The sequence below is a fragment of the Equus przewalskii genome, chromosome 19, assembly GCF_037783145.1.
Source record: "Equus przewalskii isolate Varuska chromosome 19, EquPr2, whole genome shotgun sequence".
In the NCBI taxonomy this organism is placed as follows: domain Eukaryota; kingdom Metazoa; phylum Chordata; class Mammalia; order Perissodactyla; family Equidae; genus Equus; species Equus przewalskii.
In genome coordinates, this window is record NC_091849.1 from 39,279,632 (window position 1) to 39,302,549 (window position 22,918).

The 22,918-nt window shown below is 40.2% G+C and overlaps 1 protein-coding gene and 1 long non-coding RNA gene across 7 annotated transcripts in view; one reads left to right on the forward strand and one right to left on the reverse strand.

Moving 5' to 3' along the window:
- The window catches only part of KIF6 (kinesin family member 6), a 371,498-nt gene that overhangs the window by 120,963 nt on the left and 227,617 nt on the right, over positions 1–22,918 (reverse strand). The window lies entirely within an intron of this gene.
- Positions 594–17,448, forward strand: LOC139077318 (uncharacterized). The gene is made up of 3 exons (XR_011529718.1): positions 594–731; positions 6,710–6,791; positions 17,317–17,448. It is a non-coding gene; the product is annotated as an uncharacterized lncRNA (long non-coding RNA).

The window sequence follows — 22,918 nt, forward strand, 5'->3', positions numbered from 1 at the left end:
AGCATAGTGGGCCAAGAGCAGGAGGACAGAGCAGAGCAGGCTAGGGACTGCCCCTGCTTGACCGCTCGTTGCACTTTTTGAGGTTGGCCGGCTTTGGAAGGGAGGAATGAGGTAGGACTATTCACATGCTCAGAGCTGAGCGGCAGGGAGCGGTTAATGTTGGCTCGGCTTTGATTAACAAGATAGACTATCAGCCATTTGGAGACCATCTGCATTTCCAGGCTAAACGAAAACATATTTATTTTGGCTGCTGAGTATCTGGAGGATGAGGGAACCTCTGTGCAAATGGAGGCTTACCCTCCTTTTGGAAAAAATGATCTCAATTAAATCCCATAGCTGCTTTAGATTAGCCTGTGTGTTAAGTATAAACTTGGGCACTAACTTAAGGGTCCCAGTGAAGTGTCCCTACTTTTGCATCTAATGTTCCTTTATCTCACGCAGGTATTCTTTTATAATTGAAAACTGTGAGCATCGGGTTAAAAGTTGAACATGGAATACAAGACAGCTGCTGGCGCCTCCTCCTCAGCCTAGTCAGGCCGTCAATTGGCAGCTCACCTTGACCCAGTCTGGATGCCAGCAGGCTGAGGTGGCCCGGCCAGCTCAGGTGGAATGTTTACAAGCACCACTCACTGAGCAGGACTGGTGCTAACAAGACTCTGAAGGAGCTCACTGTCTCCTGACTGTGGGAGATCACCACAGCTCATGGAACTCAGTGTCGCGACACGCCTACGGTGAGTAAAGGCCTTTCAAGAACTGCCTTTTAAAATTGATCATTTTTTACCCTTGTTAATGTACAATGAACTTTGGGTTACTGAAAGCGTGACTGTCCTAGTTTATGACAAAAGAAAGCTACACGCGAACCAGGTTTTGTGCTTGTCAGCCACTTCAGCAAAAGGTTAGATGGGAGTTAGCAGCTTTTAAGATGTATCTGTAAATTTTAATTGGTCAGGACTTCTTTCCCAGTAGCCCACTTTCCCAATATTTCTGGCATCACCAGATGGCAGTGTATTTCTCATTTCCAGAACAGGCCATGGACTAACTGCTGCTTCTGTAGGTGGATGGAAATGTCACACCCGAGGGAAGCATAAGCCTTGAAGGAGGCAGCCCAGCCTCTGGTTGCTGGCATAACTGGCCATGAAGTCATCAAGAGAGGGCAAGGAGGAAGGTCAGATGTGACCACATAGCGTGACACAGACACATCTTTGACAAACGAAGAATTTTGGACAAGGAACTCTAGTCTCTTCAAAAATCAAAGCATTGATGTTATCAAGAGGCAGCAGTAGGTAACAGAAACACTTGCCACATGTGTAACCTCTGAACCATCCTTGACTCCTTTTTCCCTTAGCACTGGCGTTTAACTGGTCACAAAGATCTTTTGATTTCTTCTGATAAGGATCTGTCCTACTCATCTCTTCTTCATCCTCAATACCACTGCCTGGGTTCAAACTCTCACAGTCTCATGTCTAAACAACTGCATGTCATACCTTCCTAATTTGTCTCTGCTCTATTCTGATCCTCTCTTTATGCTTGTCGGGAATATCCTTCTGAAATAAATCTGATCGTTTCTCTCTGATGCTTAAGCACTTTCAGAAGTGCCCTAGTGTTTATGTCTACAGTATCATTTCCAAACCCTACAGATTTAACAACTGGGCCCTCACCTAACGCTCTTCTTGTGCTGCTCCCCACCATACATCCGCATCTTGTGCTCTAACTACACTCCACCACTTGAAGTCCTCTGAACTTCCCCCACACTGTGCTTTTACATGCCTCTGCTCTTTTTGACCTTGTTATTTCCTATTCTTCAAATGTTCTTCTCTTTCATGTCTGCGTGATGAATTTATTTCGAGAGGCAGCTGAAATGTGGCTGACCCTGAAGCCCACCCTGATTCTTCCAGGCAGAATGTCACTCCCCCCTCTCTGTGGCCCACGACTCTGCACATGCCTCCCTCATCCACTGCCACATTATATGGTAAGGCCTATTTTATTGTAGTCCATGTCTTTAACTTCTCTGTGCGCTCCTTACTCTCAGGACTTTGTACTCCAGGAATTAGCACAGGGCTTCACATATGTACGGTGCTCATTTACGGTTGCTGAATACATAAATATGCGGGTGGAAGAAGTCCTCCTGATAAACAGTTTTGTGTGACAATAGGACCAGCTTTCCTTTCTTCTCCCCTTTTCCTTCCTTCCTTCCCTCCCTTTCTCTCTTTCTCCCTTCCTTCCTTCCTTCAAACACTGGCTGTCAGACTCCTTTGGAATTTCTGGAGGAACACAGAGCAATGGTTCCTCAGTTAAAAATCAAAGATAAGGTGGTTGGTATTTCTAAAACGGTGGTGTGAGGAGCTCAGAGGACCCTCTCACCAGCAAATCAACCAGAGCTGGTGAAAATTATTAAAAAACAAAAACAACCATTTAAAGTCTCTGGAAATTATTCTAAGGGCACACAGCAAATGGAGAAATATTTATTCAAAACCTTCTAAATCTTGGTAAGAAAAGTGAGTCTGTGGCATTTGAGCTATGACTCAGTCCCTTCCCATCCCCCACTCCAGGTGATGGAAGCTCTATTTTGGGTAAGTACAGATTAGAACACAGGCTCCTTCTCCCTTAACTCCCAGTCTAGGGTATCTCCCTAGGAGGGGCAGACTGGCAGCATTTCTCATGACCCCCAGCTCCGTGTTGCAGAAGTTTTATTCCAGGCAAGAGCAGCTGAAACATCTGGGGCTCCATTCCTTTATCCATCTCCCACTTGTAAGGCGGAAGCTCTACCTTGGTGCAGCACACAAAGAATACTGGGTCCTGATTGCCTTTGCCCCAATTTTCTCATCAAGTGATGGCTCCACACTGGAAGAGGCAAGGTGAGAAGGAAAAAGGCAAAAGGCTGCTGCCCCTGGCCAGCACCTCACTGGCAAAGCAGGAGTGTCACTTCAAGAGAAGCAGACCACTGTCCCCAACCTCAGCTCCAGAGCACTGGCTCAGAGGTTTGGCTCAGGGGAAGAGGCAAGCATAACAACAAAGAGCTTCATCGTTCTCTTCAAGGTAATTGACTTTATTTGGAACAGAGAGATGGAGAAGTTCAAGTCTAAGGGTGCTACTGAAACAATGGAGATTTTGATGGTAAGCAACTAACAGGAGACTCAAAAATAAATAGTAAAAAAACCATTAAAGGAATAAAAATGCTACACTAGAAAATATCCACTTAATGCAAAATAAAGCAGTAAAGGGGGAAGAGAGATACAAAAAAAGACATGATACATAGAAAACAAAAAGTAAAATGGCAGATATAAATCCAACTATAGCAATAACATTAAATGTGAATGGATTAAACAATCTAATCAAAAAGCAGAGATTATCAGATGGAAAAAATAACCAAGATCCAACCATATGCTACAGGAGACACACTTTACATTGAAAGATACAGATAGGTCTAAAGTCTTGAAGGGATGGAAAAGATATACCATGCAAATAGCAACTATAAGAAAGCTAAAGGGGCTATAGTAAAGTGAGACAAAATAGACTTTGAAACAACAAATGTTACTAGAGATAAAGAGGAACATTTTATAATGACAAGGGGTTAATCCATCAGGAAGATATAACAATGATATGTACACAACTCACAACAGAGCCCAATAAAGGTGAAGCAAACTCTGAACTGACGAGAGGAAGATAATTCAACAATAAGATTTAGCACATTTAACAACAGACAGAACAACTAAGAAGGTCAACAAGGAAACAGAAGACTTGAACTACACTATAAACCAGGTAGACCTAACAGACACCTATAAAACACTCTATTCAACGACAGCAAAACACACATTCTTCTCAAGTGCAACATTCTCCAGGTATTCTGATGGCAGGGAAGACCAAAGGGGATAGAGGAGCAGAGTGTAGGCAAGGGCCAGGAGTTGGGCTATTTGAGGCAAGGGAGCAGCAGGTAAAGAGGCGGAGGAGGGAATTTCAGGGTTTGAGGTTCAAAGTTCAGAGGTCTAAGAGCAGTTTCGTGTGAAGGATCAATGCAGTAACAGCAGCTCATGGTCTGACCGGTGGCTGAGTTGTACAATGTAGCTAAGTACAACGCAAGTGCCTGCCTGGTAGCTCCCGTCAATGACACAGGTGGTGACAGACTTCTCTGTAGGAGCATCTGGACTGGTCATAGTAGAACACCCAATGGTGCATCCAAATGAACCTGTCTCTAAGACTTCAAACTGGAATCCACAAGATGACTGTCCTGGAGATTATCTAAGGATGACACCTGTGACATCTAGTACTCTGATTAAGAGGGATCTCTTTTCATGCTCCCCAGGTGATGTGAAAGATGTTGCACATTCACAGGGTCAGAGTTAGAAAACAACACATTTTGGGGAAGGAAAGAGGAGGAATATGTCATTTATTTTACTTACATGGCTAATCATCTACTGACAGATGTTCCCTCTATTTCCTGTAAGCAAATCATTTGGAGAGAAGCATCAGCTCTGCCTGTGAACACCCTTCCCAGCATGCACACGTGCTTCCAGGAGAGCAACAGGCATTCACTGCCCATGTTCCTTTATACGCTGCCCTTTTTAACGTGAGCTGCTTTAAAATCATATTGCTTTAAGATGATCAGATTTTTCCTTTAATGGAACACCACAGAGCTCTTTTTCCTCTTGACCTTTTAATTCATGTTGAATAATAAAACTTAACATTGAACTGTGATTTGATATTACAACACTAAGGATGCCAAAGCTAAGGCCTTGAGTTTGCCAGAAGTTTGTAATTCTTGGTCCAGCTAGATTTTAGGATGCAATCTGGAAGTGTTTTAAATGCCAAAAGAAATGTGACACCCCTCTCTTCTGTTTTCATTTCCTTTTCTCCTGTTCTTCTTTTCCCCTGGTATCTTTTATAGTCTCCGCATTTCCTCCTTGAGGCAGTCTCTCCAGCACGTGGCCCCACCTCTTCCCCGGGAAGGTTCTGCTGTGTGCGGAACGGCTGCATTTGCGGCCGTCTATTTTTGCTGCCTCCTCTCTGACTCCTTGACCTTACTTTCCATTATGCCTCTGTGGCCCACACCCAGCCTGCTTACTGCCTTCTTGTCTGGCCATGAGATTGAGCACTCCCTGTCCTCTGTGCCAGCTGTGCACATGGATCTACCATACTCTTTCTGGGCAAGGACATTGGTCACAGGGCCAGGGCTGGACATGCCACGTCTTGGGTTTTAATTATCTGTGGTCATTTTACAGGTCCTCCGTTCACAAAGCCACGTGTGTACTTGTGATGGCTGTAGGCTATTCAGAGGCTCTCAGCTGTCCTGACCTTGCATGTCATCAGGACAGGATGAGAGAGTAGTAAACATCCTTTCCCAGCACATCTGGGGGACCAGCTCAAGGAAGAAAAGGTCTAAGTAGTAATCTAAGTCCTTGTATTCCTCCCAATGGAACTACGTTGGCTCTAGGAGAGGGAGGCTCTCCCTGTTTATTTATGCTGGGCTTGGTAGGGCTTCTTGCTGAGCATCTAAATTGATGGGATACACATATGGCCTTTTGAGAATGAACGAATAAATATTAAAGACACCATGGAGAGTGGAGTAAATTATAAATACATGGCCTTCTACTTCTTTGATTTATAAATGAAGCCATTGATATTCCTGACACACCAAGGTAGCCTAACCCCGAGAAATCCTAGCACATATGGCACTTACAATCTATGCCAGAGTGCTGGATCCTAATACAAGTGGCAATAAATCCCTCCCTGTACCCCAACTTCCAATCCTCTACTAACTTGAATCTTCTTCCTCTTCACAAACAAATGCCTGGAAATGCTGTCGGGGTTCCCTAGCTCCATTTTCTCAACTACTCTTCACACCTCATTCCCCTGTAGTGTGGTTTCTGCACTCATTGAAACTGCTCTTCTGAGGTCACCCACCACCTCCTATTGCCACAACCGAGTGTCTTTTTTTTAAAGTAGATTTTATTTTTTGGAGTATTTTTAGGTTCACAGCAAAATAGAGGGGAAGGGACAGAGATTTCCCATATCACCTCTGCCTCCACACATGCATATACTTCCTGTTATCAACATCCCCCACCAGAGTGGTACATTTATTACAACTGATGAGACTACATTGACACATCATAATCACCCACAGTTCATAGTTTATCCTGTGGTTCACTCTTGGTGTTGTACATTCTGTGAGGTTGGACAAAAGTATCCACAATTGTAGTATCATAGAGAGAAGTTTCACTGCCCTAAAAATCCTCTGTACTCTTCCTATTAATCCCTCCTTCCCCTAACTCCTGGTAGTCATGGATCTTTTTATTGTCTCCATAGTTTTGCCTTTTCCAGAATGTCATATATTTAGAATTATACAGTATGTAACCTTTTCAGATTGGCTTCTTTCACTTAGTAATGTGCATTTAAGTTTCTTCCATGTCTTTTCACGGCTTGATAGTTCATTTCTTTTTAGTGCTGTATAATGTTCCATTGTCTGGATGTACCACAGTTTATTTATCCATTCAATTCCTGAAGGATACCTTGGTTGCTTCCAAGTTTTGGCAATTACGAACAAAGTTGCTATAGACATCCACGGGAAGGTTTTTGTGTGGACATAAGTTTTCGTCTCCTTTGGGTAAATACCAAGGAGTATGATTGCTGGAACCTATGGTACGGGTATGTTTAGTTTTGTAAGAAACTGCCAAACTGTCGTCTAAAGTGCTGTACCATTTTGCATTCCCACCAGCAATGAATGAGAGTTCCCATTGTTCAACATCCTCCCTGGCATTTACTGTTGCCAGTGTTCTGGATTTTGACCATTCTGACAGGTATGTGATGGCATCTCATTTTAATTTGCATTTCCCTACTGACCTCTGATGTGGAGTGTCTTTTTGTATGCTTATTTGCCATTTGTGTATATTCTTTGGTGAGGTGTCTATTAAAGTTTTTTGTCCATTTTTTAATTGGGTTGTTTCCTTATTGTTGAGTTTTAAGAGTTCTTTGCGTATTTTGAATAATAGTCCTATATCAAATGTATCTTTTACAAATATTTCTCCTTGTCTGTGACTTCTCTTTTTATTCTCTTAACAGTGTCTTCTAGGAAGAGAAGGATTTAATTTTATAAGTCGAGTTTATCAATCCTTTCTTTCATAGATTGTGCCTTTGGTGTTGGATCTAAAAAGTCATCGCTAAGCCCTAGGTCATCTAGATTTTCTCAAATGTTATCTCCTAGGAGTTACAGTGTTGCATTTTACACTTAGGTCTGTGATCCATTTTGATTTATTTTTGTGAAAGGTGTAAGATCTGCGTTTAGATTCATTTTTTCATGTATGCATGTCCAGTTGTTCCAGTGTCATTTGTTGAAAAGACTGTATCTATGCGGGTTTATTTCTGGGTTCTGTATTCTCTTCCATTGATCTTTTTGTCTACTCTTTCATCAGTACCACATTGTCTTGATTACTGTAGCTTTATTGTAAGTCTTTACGTTGAGAAGTGTCAGTGCTCCAACTTTGTTCCTTTCCTTCAATATTATGTTCGCTATTCTGGGTCTTTTGCCTCTCCACGTTAACTTTAGAATTAGTTTATCCATATCCACAAAATAAATTTTGGGGATTTTGATTGGGGTTGCATTGAATCTATGAATCAAGTTGGGAAGAACTGACATCTGGACAATATTGAGGCTTCCTCTCCATGAACACATAGTATCTTTCTGTTTATTTAGTTCAGAGTTTTGTAGTTTTCCTCCTATAGATGATATACGTATTTTGTTATATTGTAAGTATTTAATTTATTTTTTGGGTGCTAATGTAAATGGTATTGTTGATTAATTTCAAATTCCACTTGTTCATTGCTGGTATATAGGAAAGCGATTGACTTTTGTATGTTAAGTTTGTATCCTGCAACATTGTTATAATCACTTATTAGTTCCAGGAGTGTTTTTGTTGATTCTTTCTTATTTTCTACATAGACAATCAAGTCATCTGTGAACAAAGATAGTTTTATTTCTTCCTTCCCGTTCTGTATACCGTTTCTTTCTTTTTCTCGTCTTATTGCATAAGCTACAAATTTCAGTACAACATTGAAAAGCAGTGATGAGAGGGAATATCCTTGCCTTGTACCTGAACCTAGTGGGAAAGCTTCAAGTTTCTCACCACTAAATATGACATTAGCTGAAGGTTTTTTGAGAGAGTCTTTATCAAGTTGAGGAACTTCCCCCTACTCCTAGTTTACTAAGAGTTTTTATCATGAATGGTGTTGGATTTTGTCAAATGCTTTTTCTGCATCTATTGATAAGATTATATGATTTTATTTTTTTAACCTGTTGATGTGATAAATTACATTAGTTGATTTTTGAATGCTGAACCAGCCTTGCATACTGGGATATATCCCACTTGGTCATGGTATATTATTCTTCTTTTACATGGTTGGATTCAATGGTTAATATTTTGCTAAGGAGTTTTTTAAATTTTCAGCTTTATTGAGGTATACTTACTATCCAAAATATTGTACATATTTAATGTATATATTTTGACAGGTTTGGATATATGCACACACCCATAATATCATCACAACAATCAAGGTAAAAAACATATCACTTTCAAAAGATTTCTTGTGTTCCCTTGTTTGTTTGTTTGTTTGTGATAAGAACACCTAGCATGAAGTCTACTCTCTTAATAAGTTTCTGAGTGCATATGCTGTGTTGAGAGCTATAAGTTCTACAGTACTTAGAGTTTTACTATAGAAGTTGTACAGTAGATCTCTAGAACTTATTAATCTTAATGTAATTTATACCCATTGAACAACTCTCCATTTCCCCCTCCCCTCATCCCCTAGAAACCATCATTCTAGCCTCTGCTTCTATGAATTTGACTATTTGAGATACCTCACATAAATGGAACCATCCAGTGTTTGCCCTTATGTGACTAAAATTTCACTTAGTACAATGTCTTCCAAGTCCATCCATATTGTTGAAAATGACAGGCCTTCCTTATTTTTAAGGCTGAATAATATTTTATTGTGGTATATATCACACTTTCTTTATCCATTTGTATGTCAATAGACATTTGGGTTGTTTCCATATCTTGCCTATTGTGATTAATGCTGCAATAAACATAGGAGTGCAGATATCTCTTCAAGATCTTGATTTCAATTCTTTTGGACATATATGCAGGAGTGAGATTATTGGATCATATGGTACTTCGATTTTTATTTTTTTGAGAAACCTCCATACTGTTTTCCATAGTGTCTGCACTATTTCACATTCCCACCAACAATGTACAAGGGTCCTAATTTCTCACATCCTTGCCAACTCTTGCTATATTTTTTTAGAAGTCATGCTAACAGGTGGAAGTGATATTTCGTTGTGTTTTTTAGCATTTTTACAATGATTAGTGAACTTGAGGACCTTTTCATATACCTGTTGGCCATCTGAATGTCTTCCTTGGAGAAATGTCTAGTCAAGTCCTCTGCTCATTTTTTAATCAGGTTATTTATTTATTTTTTGCTATTGAGTTGTAGGAGTTCCTTATATATTTTAGGAATTAATCCCCTATCATATATATATAGTTTACAAATATTCTCTCTCATTCCATAGATGGCCTTTTCACTCTATTGATTGTATTGTTTGTTGGGCAGATGTTTGATAAAAGATGAAAGGGAACACTCCCAAACTCATTTTATGAGGTCAGCATTACCCTGATATCAAAGCTAGACAAAGACACTACAAGAAAAGAAAGTTGAAGGCCAATATCCCTAGAGAACAGATACAAAAACTTCAACAAAATTCTAGCAAATCAAATCCAACAGCACATTAAAAGGGTCATACATCATAATCAGGTAGGATTTATGCATCAGATGCAAGGATGGTTCAACACATGCAAATAAATAAATGTGATATACACCACATTAACAGGATGAAGGACAAAAGTCATATGATCATTTCAATAGAGAAAAAGCATTTAACAAAATTCAACACCATTTTAGGATTAAAATGCTCAACAAGTTAGGTATAGAGGCATGTATGTTAGCATAATAAAGGCCATATATGACAAGCCCACAGCTAACATCAAAAATGGTAAAAACTGAATCTTTTCCTCTAACAACAGGAAGAAAACAAGTATGACCACTCTTGCCACTTCTATTCAACACAATACTGGAAGTCCTAGGCAGAGCAATTAGGCAATAAAGAGAAGTAAAAGAATCCAAATCAGAAAGGAAGAAGCAAAATTTTCTTTGTTTGCAGATGACATGATGTAGAAAACTCTTAAAGTCTCCACAAAAAATCTGTTAGAGCTAATAAACAAACTCAGTAAAGCTGCAGTGTACAAAATCAACCTACAAAAATCACTTGCATTTCTACAAACTAACAACCAACTATCTAAAAAGGAAATTAAGAAAATAATTCCATTTTCAGTAGCATCAAAAAGAATAAAATACTTAGGAATAAACTTAACCAAAAAGGTGAAATATTTTTACACTGAAAACTACAATACAATGATGAAAGAAAATGAAGAAGATATAAACTAATGGAAAAACGTCCCGTGTTCATGGATTAGAAGACTTAATATTGTTAAAATGTCCATGTTATCCAAAGCAATAAACAGATTTATTGCAATCTCTATCAAAATTCTAATGGAATTTCTTTTACAGAAATAGAAAAAACAATCCTAAAATTCATATGAAACCACAAAAGACCCAGAAAAGCCAAAGCAATCTTGAGAAAGAGGAACAAAGCTGAAGGCGTTGCACTTCCTGATTTCAAAATATATTACAAAACTACAATAATTAAAACAGTATGATACTGGCATAACAATAGACACATAGATCAATGGAACAGAAGAGAGAACCCAGAAATAAACCCATGCATATAAAACTGCAAGTGATCTCTGACAAAGGTGCCAACAATACACTAGGGGGAAAGAATAGTCTCTTCAATAAATGGGGCTGGGAAAACTGGATATCCACATGCAAAAGAAAGAAATTGGGCCCTTATCTTACACTATACGCACAAATCAACTCAAAATGGATTAAAACAAACATAAAACCTGAAACTATAAAACTCCTAGAAGAAAACACGAGAAAAGCTTCATGATGTTGGTCTTGGAAATTATTTCATGGATATGAAAAGCACAGGTAACAAAATGAAAAATAGATAAGTGTTGAGGAGTTTTGGACCTATGTTCATGAAAGATATTGGTCTGTAGTTTTCTCCTCTTATAATGTCTTCACCTGGTTTTGGTATTAGGGTAATTCTGGCCTCACAGAATGAGTTAGGAAGTATTCCCTCTACTTTTACCTTCTGAAAGAGATTATAGAGAAGTGGTATAATTTCTTCCTTAAATGTCTGATGGAATTCACCAGTGCACCCATCTGAGGCCTGCTTTCTATTTTGGAAGGTTATAATTATGGATTAAATTTTTAAAGAGATCTAAGTCTATTCAGATCGTCTGTTTCTCCTTGTGTGAGCTTTGGCAGATTGTGTCTTCCAAGGAATTGGTCCACTTCATCTAGGTTATCAAATTCGTGGGTAGAGAGTTGTTCATAGTATTCTCTTATTATTCTTTTAATGTCTATGGGGACTGTAGTGAGGTCACCTCGTTCATTTCTGATATTAATAATTTATTAATTAATAATTTCCTCTCTTTTTTTCTTAGCTGGGCTAGATGCCTATTGATTTTACTGATCTTTTCAAAGAATCATATTATGGTTTCATTGATTTTCTCTGTTGATTTCCTCTTTTCAATTTCATTGATTTCTGCTCTAATTTCTCCAATTTCTTTTTTCTGCTTACTTTGGATTTAATTTTCTCTTCTTTTTCTAGTTTCCTAAGGTAGATGCTTAGATGATTGATTTTAGATTTTTCTCCTTTTCTAAAACATGCATTCAATGCCATATATTTCCTTTTAAGCTCTGCTCTCACCATGTCCCACAAATTTTGGTGTCAAGTTTTCATTTTCATTTAGTTCAAAGTATTTTTAAATTTCTCTGGAGATTTATTCTTTGACCCATGTGTCATTTATAAGTGTGCTGGTTAATCTCCAAGTATTTGGGGATTTTCCAGCTATCTTTCTGTTATTGATTTCTAGTCTAATTCCATTGTGGTCTGAAAGCAGACATTCTGTGTTCTTTTAAATTCATTGTGTAAATTTAAATTTGTTGAGGCGTGCTTTATGGCCCAGAATGTATCTATCTTGGTGAATGTTCCATCTGAGCTTGAGAAGAATGTGTATTCTGCTGTTTTTGGATAAAGTAGTGTATAGATGTGTATCATATCCAGTTGAATGAGGGTGTTATTGAGTTCAACTATGTTCTTACTGATTTTCTGCCTGCTGGATCTGTTCATTTCTGACAGAGAGGTATTGAAGTCTCCAACTTTAATAGTGTATTCATCTATTTCTCCTTGCAGTTCTATTAATTTTTGACTCATGTAGTTTGACACTTTGTTGTTATGTGCATACTTACTAAGGGCTATTATGTCTTCTTGGAGAGTTAACCTTCTATCATTACGATGTCCTTCTTTATCCCTGATAACTTTCCTTATTGTGAATTCGGCTCGTCTGAAATTAATATAGCTATTCCTACTTTCTTTTGGTTAGTGTTAGCATTGTGTATCTTTTTTTGTTTTTTTTTTTTTTTTTGAGGAAGATTAGCCCTGAGCTAACTACTGCCATTCCTCCTCTTTTTGCTGAGGAAGACTGGCTGTGAGCTCACATCCATGCCCGTCTTCCTCTACTTTATACGTGGGATGTCTACCACAGCATGGCTTTTGGCAAGCATTGCCATGTCCGCACTCAGGATCCGAACTGGTGAACCCTGGGCCACCAAGAAGTGGAACGTGTGAACTTAACTGCTGCGCCACCGGGCCGGCCCCAGCATGGAATACCTTTCTCCACTCTTACTTTTGGTCTATATGTGTCTTTATACTTAGAATGGGTTTCTTGTAGACAGCGTATAGTTGGGTCTTGTTTTTTTGATCCACTGTGACAATGTGTCTTTTAATTGGTGCATTAGATCATTGACATTCAAAGTAGTTAATGATATTGCCGGATTAATATCTACCATGTTTGTTACTTTTGTCTATTTGTTGCCTTTTTTCTTTGTTTCTGTTTTTGTCTTCCACTTTTCTTTTTGCCTTTTATGGTTTCTACTGAACGTTTTATGACTCCATTTTCTCACCTTTTTTAGTATATCAATTGTACTTCTTTTTTCACTGTTTTAAGTGGTTGCCCTAGAGTTTGCAATATACATTGCATCTAACCCAAATTACAATTAACCCAAATCCACTTTCAAAAAACACTATCCTGTTTTATTGGTAGTGTGGGTAATTTATAATAACAAAATAATCCTAATTCCTTCCTCCCCTGCCTTGTATCATTGCTATCATTCTTTTTACTTATACCTAAGTGCATATATATATATGTGTACATATATGCTTACATGTACACATAAGCATACATAATTAAATACATCGTTGCTATTATTTTGCACACTGCTATCTGTTAGATCAATTAAGAATAAGAAGAATAAAAGTTTTTATTTTACTTTCACTAATTCCTTCCCCAATGCTTTTCCTTTCTTTATGTACATCTGAATTTATAACCTGTATAATTTTCCTTCTATCTAAAGAACTTCTTTTAACATTTCTTGCAAGGCACATCTAATGACAACAAGTGAGAAAGTCTTTATTTCTCCTTTAGTTTTGAAAAATAATTTTGCAGGGCACAGAATTGTAATTTGGTGGTCTTTCTCTCAACACTTTAAATATTTCACTCCACTCTCTTTGTGTTTGCATGGTTTCTGAAGAGAAATTGGATGTAATTCTTATCTTTGCTCCTCTTTAGGTAAGGTATTTTTTCCTCTGGCTTCTTTCAGGAATTTTTTCTTTATCTTTAATTTCCTATAGTTTAAAAATGATTTATCTAGTTTAAAAACGATATGCTTAGCTTTTACAGCATTTATCCTACTTGGTGTTCTCTGAGCTTCCTGGATCTGTGGTTTGGTGTCTGACATTAATTTTGGGGGAAATTCTCAGTCATTATTGTTTCAAATCTTTCTTCTGTTCCTTTCTGTCTTCTCTTTCTCGTATTCTCATTACACACATGTTACACATTTTGTAGTTGTCCCACAGTTCTTGGATATTCTGTTCTGCTTCTTTTTCAGTATTTTTTCTTTTTGTTTTTCAATTTTAGATGTCTCTATTGAGATATCCACATGCTCAGAAATTCTTCAGCCATTTCCAGTCTACTAAAAAACTCATCAAGGGCATTCTTCATTTCTGTTGCAGTTTTTGATCTTTAGCATTTCTTTTTTGTTCTTTCTTGGAATTGCCACCTATCTGCTCACATTACCCATCTGTATTTGTATGTTGTCTACTTTATCCATTAAAGCCTTTAGGATATTAATCATAGTTGTTTTAAATTCCTGGTTTGATAATTCCAACATCCCTGTCCATATCTGAGTCTAGTTTTGATGCTTGCTCTGTCTCTTCAAACTTGGGTTTTTGTGGGGTTTCTTTTGCCTTTTAGTATGACTTGTAATTTTTTCTTGAGAGCCAGACATGATGTACTAGGTAAAATGAACTGCTGTAAATAGGCCTTTAGTGATGTGGCTGTAAGGTGTGGGGGAGGGGAAGTGCTCTGTATTACTATGGTTAGGTCACAGTCTTTTAGTGAGCCTGTGCCTCTGGACTGTGAACTTCACACATGCTTCTCAGTCCCCACCTCCCCCTGCCCCCTTTAGGTGACACAGGAGGGCTAGAGTGGGCTGGAGTTGGATATTTCCTATTTCCCACATGGAAGGCTAGAGGGGGTGGGGTTGGATATTAACCTCCCTCCACATGGAAAGCTAATTTTAGCTAGAGTTGGGTATTTCCCTTCCTTTATGTCAGTTAGGCTTTCACGAAACCCCAGCAGGTTAGGCACTGGTTAAAGAGTTTCCCCCGAGGGCAGACCTTGTTAAGAAGAACAGAGAGCTCTGGCACGTTTCAAAAGGTTCCTTTTACCCTTCCCCTGCTGGAAGCATGAAGGGAGTTTTCTCTGATATTCACTGTGAGGATACGGTAGAGCTCTTGGAGATAAAGCTGGCAAAAGTGAGGGAGCCCCCCTATGACTGAGTCCCCTAGAGTTTTTAACTCTCAGAGTTGTCTGCATTGAGCCTCCAGCAATTTGTCGTTTACACTTCAGGTTTCTCTATCTTGGCACGGGTTCCTGTGGAGTTATGGTTCTCTGTATTTGCCTGTTGGTTTCTCCAATTTTGGAGGCAGTGGTTTACCCTGTGACCTCACTTCTCTTATGGATCTAAGAAGAGTGGTCAATTTTTCAGTTTGTTCACCTTTTTACTTGTTGTTAGGACAAAGTAGTGGCTTCCAAGCTTCTTATGTGATGGACCAGAACCCCTCCCCACCACCAGTCTCTTTGGAGTCCTAATCTTATTTGACACCATCAACTAATTCTGATTCCATTCTCTCGATTCCCAGAACTCCACACTGCTGTTGTCCTCCCATCTCCCTGTCTATTCCTTCTCAGTTTTCATGGTAGGCTCCTTCTGTCCTTAAATCTTGGCATTTTTTTTCTTTCTTTCTTTTCCTCTAGCTAGAAACTTTCATGTCCCTGGGTGAAAATATAACTCCAAAATTGTTACCCTTAAAATGGCAAATGATGAATGACCCCAAAAGATTAACTGTTGGTATTTTTCCCTTTTGTATTATTGGGGAAATAAACATAGCTCGACGTTATAAACAAAGTCTATGGTTGGTCCCAATTGCAGGAGGAAATCAAACAGATTTGTAGGGCTTTTCTATAATGCAAAGTAAAAAATAAAAACAGCTAATAAGAATAACACCACACACACACAGACGTATTCTAGTGTGACACTGGTTTTTAAAAAGTAGCTGCCTGGGCGTTCTTGGCCTTGCTGAGAAATCAAACACTCCAGATTTTCTGCTTCTACAGATGAGTCCTGGCCAAGTAGGCCAATGCAATTCACACCGTCTCTGATAAATCCATCACCCTCCTTTTGTTTTGATGCAACTGCAATGCCAATGCCACCGGAGTCTTCAATCAAAAAATGTTGCATATTTTCCAATAACTTACTGAGCATAAAAATTCTACTTTCTAGGCATTCACAAAAAAAAGAAAGAAAGAAAGAAAGAAAAGGATACAAAATTGACTTATGGAGAAAAGTAAGATTTTGCTAATTTTTCTGCATGTGTGCCAAAACTTTTTAAGAGCACTGAAGCTCACCCCCCGGAGCCCCACCTTCTCCAGGTTAAGGGATGATCCCGGAAGGCTTGCTCTATGTTTATTTAGTTGCTTTGAGTCCTCTTGTCCTAGAGCTGCTTACCTGCAGATATTGAGTTTAAAAAGCAGGGCCCTACATATCAGGAAGAGACTAAATATTTTATAATATTATACCCTCCTTACACTGACAGAGCAGTATGCAATTGATTTTTGGGCTGATGTTTGTCAAAAGTGGTTAAGATGAAAAAGAAAGAGATAAGATTCAGTTCTTTTGCAGACGTCCCTTATCTGAAAAACAACATTCCCCACCAGGACAGGATAAGTGACCCTACTTGATAGATGGGTCAAAAATGGAATGGACATCAGGATTAGAGCAGTAGGTAGATTTATCTCTAACTTGACTTCTAGCTTTATTTTCCTCTCTGCTGAAGAGCCTCACTGATTAATTTGGTAACGCAAGTATGGTAGAAAACTCGGGACACATCCTTTTCAATGAATAATTTTCTTTGTGGGAAATTCGTTTGGGTTTTGATCCAGGACCATGACAATACCAGCCACCTACGTTCTTTATTTGGCCTTTGGAGAATACACTCCTTGGAAATAAAATAGATGTGTGTTTCCTAAGAAGTTTCATATTATTTCTGTGTGACTCTGTGGAAAAACTGATATCTGAAAATAGGTAACAACTGGGGCAGGGGATCTTTAACAAGAGGCAGTTTAAAGAGACCTATTTTTAAGAGTTTGAAATATTTAAAAATCTTTGGTTATATGTAAGCCATGATATGTGACTAAATGCTAAGCAGGTAAGATAATTAATAAAGACATTACTTATTTAGGGGTTAACATATTTATTCTTTCTTTCTTTGTCTTTTTTTTTGCTGAGGAAAATTCGCCCTGATTTAACATCTACTGCCAACCTTCCTCTTTTTGTATGTGAGCTGCTGCCACAGCATGGCCACTGACAGACAAGTGGTATAGGTCCAAACGCAGGAACTGAACCCAGGCTGCTGAAGCAGAGTATGCCAAACTTAACCACAAGGCATGGGAGCTGGCCCAACATATTTATTCTTAAAGCAAATTTCTTTCTTAGTTAAGTGGTTTCTTTCTTTAATTGCAGGTATCCAGTAACTAAGATGACTGGCACATAGTAATTGCTCAAGAAATCTTCCCTCTTCTTGCATGAAAGAAGTACATCTTAAAAAAACTTATATTTCATGTCAGAAAGCCAGACTTTTGGCTATTCCCATGGGGGTAATAACTGATGACAAAAGCAATAGTAAATAGGCTGGACTGTCATTTCTTCCTGTGAAGGGACTGTGGACTGAAGCTGCTTCTCCATTTCTTTCCCAGTGTTCCTCTGGAAACTGTGGGCATATGGCGGGGCTAAATAAATACTTGATGAGAACTGTGTGTTGTCATGTTGCGGTTTGTGAATTGTGACAGAACAAGCTTATCTCTGGATAAGTGACAAATCTTAAAGAGTGGTTCCATTTCTAAATTTCAGCTGCACTGCCTTGCAGTGGACGCACTGCCTTGTGGCATAACCACCAGGGTCATCATCCAGAGGTGTGATTACTCATTTATCCCTGTGTTTGCCTCAAGGACCACCGCTACGACTTCAGATTATTGGGAAACCATTTTGTAATGGTTCTATTGATGAAAGGGAGGATAATGCTTCTTCTCTCACTTCTTGGTGCTGGAATTCCTTCACTTAAACTGATTTTGCAATGAGTTAAGAAATAAATCCTGGACAGAGCCCCAGTTTGGGGTTCAGAACACTCGAGTCAAAGTCCTGGCTCTCCTCTTTATGAACTGTGTGACCTTGGGCAAGTCACTCAACCTCTCCTGGCTCCTCCTTGTCTACAAAACGGGTGGGTTGTGGAGATGGAAATAACACACAGGGTGTTCTGGAGAGGAAATGACATGTGCGCACAGATGTATGAGATAGACTGCTAAATGCTGAACATATGTTAAAGTTGTTTCTTCTTGACTTGCCATTTAAACACACACAGACACACACACACACGAAAAGTAACCGAAAGGAAAAGAACCAGCGATGGAGAGTTTGTAGGTATCCTAATATTCTAAGTGTCCTTATTTTAAACAGCTAATCTCCATCAACAGGACTATTTAAAATATCAAGTGGAGTCCCCATTCACATTATTTTCCTAGGTCCCTGACAATCTCTGCTAGGATGATTTTCAGTCGCAGAGGGTCTGGAATGAGGGCTCCGACCTGGATTTCAGGTCGGCCTTCGCATGCTTCCATTCCTATCCCTTTTCTGCTCCCTGCTCCTCAGTGGGGCTGTCGCTCCTGACGGGTCTCTGGCTTGATGGATCCATATCCTGGGCCACTCAGCTTGAGGAGCCTCCCTGTGGCTGTGGAGGCAGCTCCCACTCTCTAAGGAGGAAGGGGGCTGCGGAAGCCGGTGGAGGGCTTCATGATTCCTGGGGTCGGCTTTCCCTTCGGGGCCATGGTTCAGCTGGAGCACAGCTACTAGGAAAGTCACGTCAGGTAACGTGCACCACGGAAAATTCTGCCGTGGTCTCGCTGACAATTGCTTGCACCCTCCGCCCGTCTAGCAGTGGCTTCTTTTTAACTGCAGATAGCATAACACAGTTGACAAATGTGCTGCTGGAGAATGAAATTCCATAAAATCCCTTGAAACGGACAGACAATCCAACATGCACTGCTTGTGGCTTATGGCATTTTGATGTGGGAGCACATAGAAACAGAGAAATAAAGGAACTCGGGCTTGAAACTCCAGCTAATGACAGTCTGCCCTGCCGCAGGAGCTGAGTTCTGGGTGGGTTCTGAGGGGAAATGAAACTGGAAGGAGCTGAGGAACCCACATGCTGGGGCCTTATTTTGTCTCTACTGATTTACTAGTTAGTTCTATGAAAACCACTTAATTACCCCATCTCCAAACCACTCTTTAGATGAACAAGAAGCCAGGGGAAGAGCTGCGGATTCCTGCTGCCTCCAATCCCTCACCTTTCTGGGGAGGAACAGTGTATTTCATGTAAGATTCTCCACTTTTCAGCCTAAGGCCATTCCCTCTTAGAACACTGCATGTAGTCTCGAACACATACATGCTGCTTTACATGCTCTGTGAGCTTATCATATCTCACGCTGCTGGAAGAAAAATCCTATCTAACTGAAGATTTATAACTCCAACAGCATGAGCACTTACGTAACCATTTATCTACTCATTCATACAAACGTTTATTGGATTTATGAAAACCTACTTTGTAGCAAGCATTTGGGAGGGCTCTGGGAGGGATACAGAAAACGATGAAGTCAGCCCCTTGAGAAGGAGCTTAAAATCCTTCGGGCCCATAAAGACATTAAAAGATGCTCAACCTCACCCATAATAAGAGAAAAGCAAATTAAAGCTGTGTGAAGATTTCACCTAATAGACAGGAAAAGCCCCCAAAGCGATAACCCACTGTGTTGGCAAAGCTGTGGGGAAGCAGGCAATGCCAGAAATTGCTGGCGAGAATGCAAATTAGTACAACTCCCTGAAGAGGGCAATTTGCAAATCTCTCTTAAAATTACAAATACATGTAGACTTTGATGTAGTGAGCCCATTTGTGGAAATGTATTCTATGGATATACATACACACACACAAAATGATGTAAGACCAAACTATTTTTTGCAGCACCACCTATAACAGCAGAAGACTATTAAAAACACGTCCATCAATAAGGCTCTGGTTCTTTGCATAATGGAATACTATGCAGCTGACAATAAGAATGATGTGGAAAGATCCTTAAGATCTATTTTTAAGCAAGAAAAGCAAAATCCAGAGAAGCTTGTATAGCATGTTATTTTTTTTTGCAACACAGAAAGAAAATAAGAATACACATTAGTATTTGCTTGAGTTTGCATAAAGGAACTCCAGAAGCATACACAAGGAAATCATGAAGAATGGTTCAGAGTGGTGGTGTTGGGTGGTGGGGGGACAGAGTGCCAGGTGGGAATGAGACAGTTAGGGACGGAGATACAGCAAATCCTTCACTGTATTCCTCTTAATACTGTCTGGATATAAGAGCCACATGGCTGTATCACTTCTTCAAAAAATAAAATAAGTATGTTTTTAAAAATTTTTAAAGAAGAACACTGATGTTCCCATAATATGTACAATACACATGGCTGCCTTATTTTCTAATTAAATTTAAAACTCCTGGAGGGATGAGTCACATAAGAGCCTTTGAAACCGCTCTCTCAGTTTCTCTCTCTCCAATTGTCTTACAAACGCCTGCCAGATTAATCTTTCCAACTACCCTTTAGACAGATTGCCAGAAACGTTTCCTTAGGGTCTCTGCATCAAATTCAAACATCTCTGTTTGACTTTAGGGCTCTCCACAAATTCGCCCCACCCAGCCAATGTCTCTAACGTCCACTATTGAGATCACCGAAGAGCATCTTGTGCTCCTATCAGGTTGGTTCATCATTGTTCTTGAATGTTTCCTTCTACTCTGCCCTATGTCTATCCTGAGCCCTGAGCCTTGCTGTCTTCCATGGCCCCTCTCTTCCCTAAAGGCTGTGCTTTGAGCCCATACTGATCTATCCCTTATGTGGCCTCCATGATACGTACCATCAGTACTCCAGGCTTAACTCTGATTTCACGGTCAGATTGTTATGTCCTTAGAGATAAAGCCAATGGGACCTACACATACACACACACACCCCTCACTGGACCCTCAACAGCAACATCAACCACACACATCTCCAGCTTTCTGGGTCCTTATAAGAAGATGTTATCCAGGTCATAGCTGTAAGGACTGGCTAGACCCCAACCCACCCCCTACTTGCTGCTTCAAATGGGGGTTTAGGGGACCTGAGTCAAATCCTCCATATTCCTGTTAACTGTTACTTGCATCAAAGGTACCCTACCTTGAGACCAAACTGAAATCCAAACCCTAGTGGTTGTGTCTGGTGAATTGGACTGTGGTCTCACATGGAACTTATTTGCATGTCAGTCCCCGCCATCACTACTACCATCACCACCAGGTGAGGAAAGAAGTGGGAGGACACTTGAGGCAAGAGAGAAGAGGGAACAGCGTCTGTTTCCAATCCCTTTAAGCCTATGTCTGAGCACTATAGAGTAAGAGACTGCCAGTCAAACCTGAAGGACCCAGTTCCAGGAGGAATGCCAGGAACCACAGAGTACAGCCCTGAGTCTGTGAGGGAGCCTTCTAGTCATGCCATTGTGGCTCTGGGACAGTCAGAAATGGAGAGAATGTAAGGTGGCTTTGATATTTTTTGTTTTGCAGCCTTGGGGAACACTAGAAGTCAGAGCCTGAGCCAGAGCCTTGCATGGCAAGGGCAGGACAGTGATTTCTGAAGCCATGGATGTCAGGGAGGGGACCATTATGGAATTACAAGAAATACCAGTTCTTGAGCACTATAAGACACCCACAGGGGCTGTCAGAAATCCCCGGGTGGTGAGGGGATCCGCAGGAGGCTAAGGATGGATGTGGGTAGAAGCAAGAGCCCTCTAGAGACATTTAGATTATTTCTGTTGGTGTAACCTCATGCACACCCCCAATGACGCCTTGAGAAATTCAGCTTACCCTTGATATTCGTCAACTAGCTCCTCCTGCAGCGTGGGGCCCACGATCTCACTGATGATGAACACATAGTTTGAGTGACTGAATTTTAGAGCTAGTGTTCAGAATGGCCAGCAGGTTTCACCCTGTGCACTGACCCCCTCTCATCAGCTGTAGTGGCTCCTTGGCGTCCTGTTGAGAAGGATTTTGAAGCCCAGTCCGGCTCCCTAGGAGAGAGCACCATAATCCATGACAGATGTCTGCCACAGGCTCAGACTGAGAGGGCACATTTCTGGTGGATTTGTCATCCTTGATCCTGTATTACAGACAGGGAAACTGAGCCCTAGAGGAGGGTCGTGTGGTTTGTTCAAGGTCTCCTTCCCAAGCTAGAACCAGAACCCAGATCCCTTCTCTCCCTATCTTGGCTTTTCCATTACCTTGTAAGGTTTTTGTTTTGTTTTGTTTTGTTCTTTAGATCAATGGAAAAGTAAGGTTAACCCAAATAACAAATGATCCCAAATCTTGATTTTAGTTAATGGCTTTATTCTTCTGTCCCTTCCTTCCATATCTCTAGAAAACCATCAGTTTCTCAAAATAGGCAACAGATTTGAGATATTTTTTTCCGTTCTCTCTGGCTCCCTGCCTATCTCAAGGGGGAGAGACTAAAGGGAACTGAATAGACAAAACATAGGGAGTGCGAAGGTGAAGCAAGGAGGAGAGTATCTGCGTGTGCACAAACTGAAGGAATAACCCGGAATTGGGGGTGCCGCAAACCTCTCTTGTGAGCCCCGGGATCCTGGCCCCTCCATAATTGCTGTTTCCCTGAAGCTCCTCCCTGCAACTCTGCCACGTGCAACCCCCGCCCAGCACTGCATCCCATCTGATTTCTGCAGCTGGGTTTATGAGGAAATAGTGATTTTTTTTAAGATTTCCCACCTGCCACATCACATTATGAGTCATCACACTGGGGTGTACCTTTGTCTGACAGGCCAAGTTTTCTCTGCTGGCATTTTAAAAGGCAGTCTTTCAGTCACAAGAACAATTTGAAATCCATTGATACAGAGCAGGTTTTAAGCTAGTGCATTTCAAGCATCTGAAAGAGATCTAAGTTTGACCTTAACACTCAGGGCGCAGGCACTTAAATGTTTCGCTGCTCTTTTAGG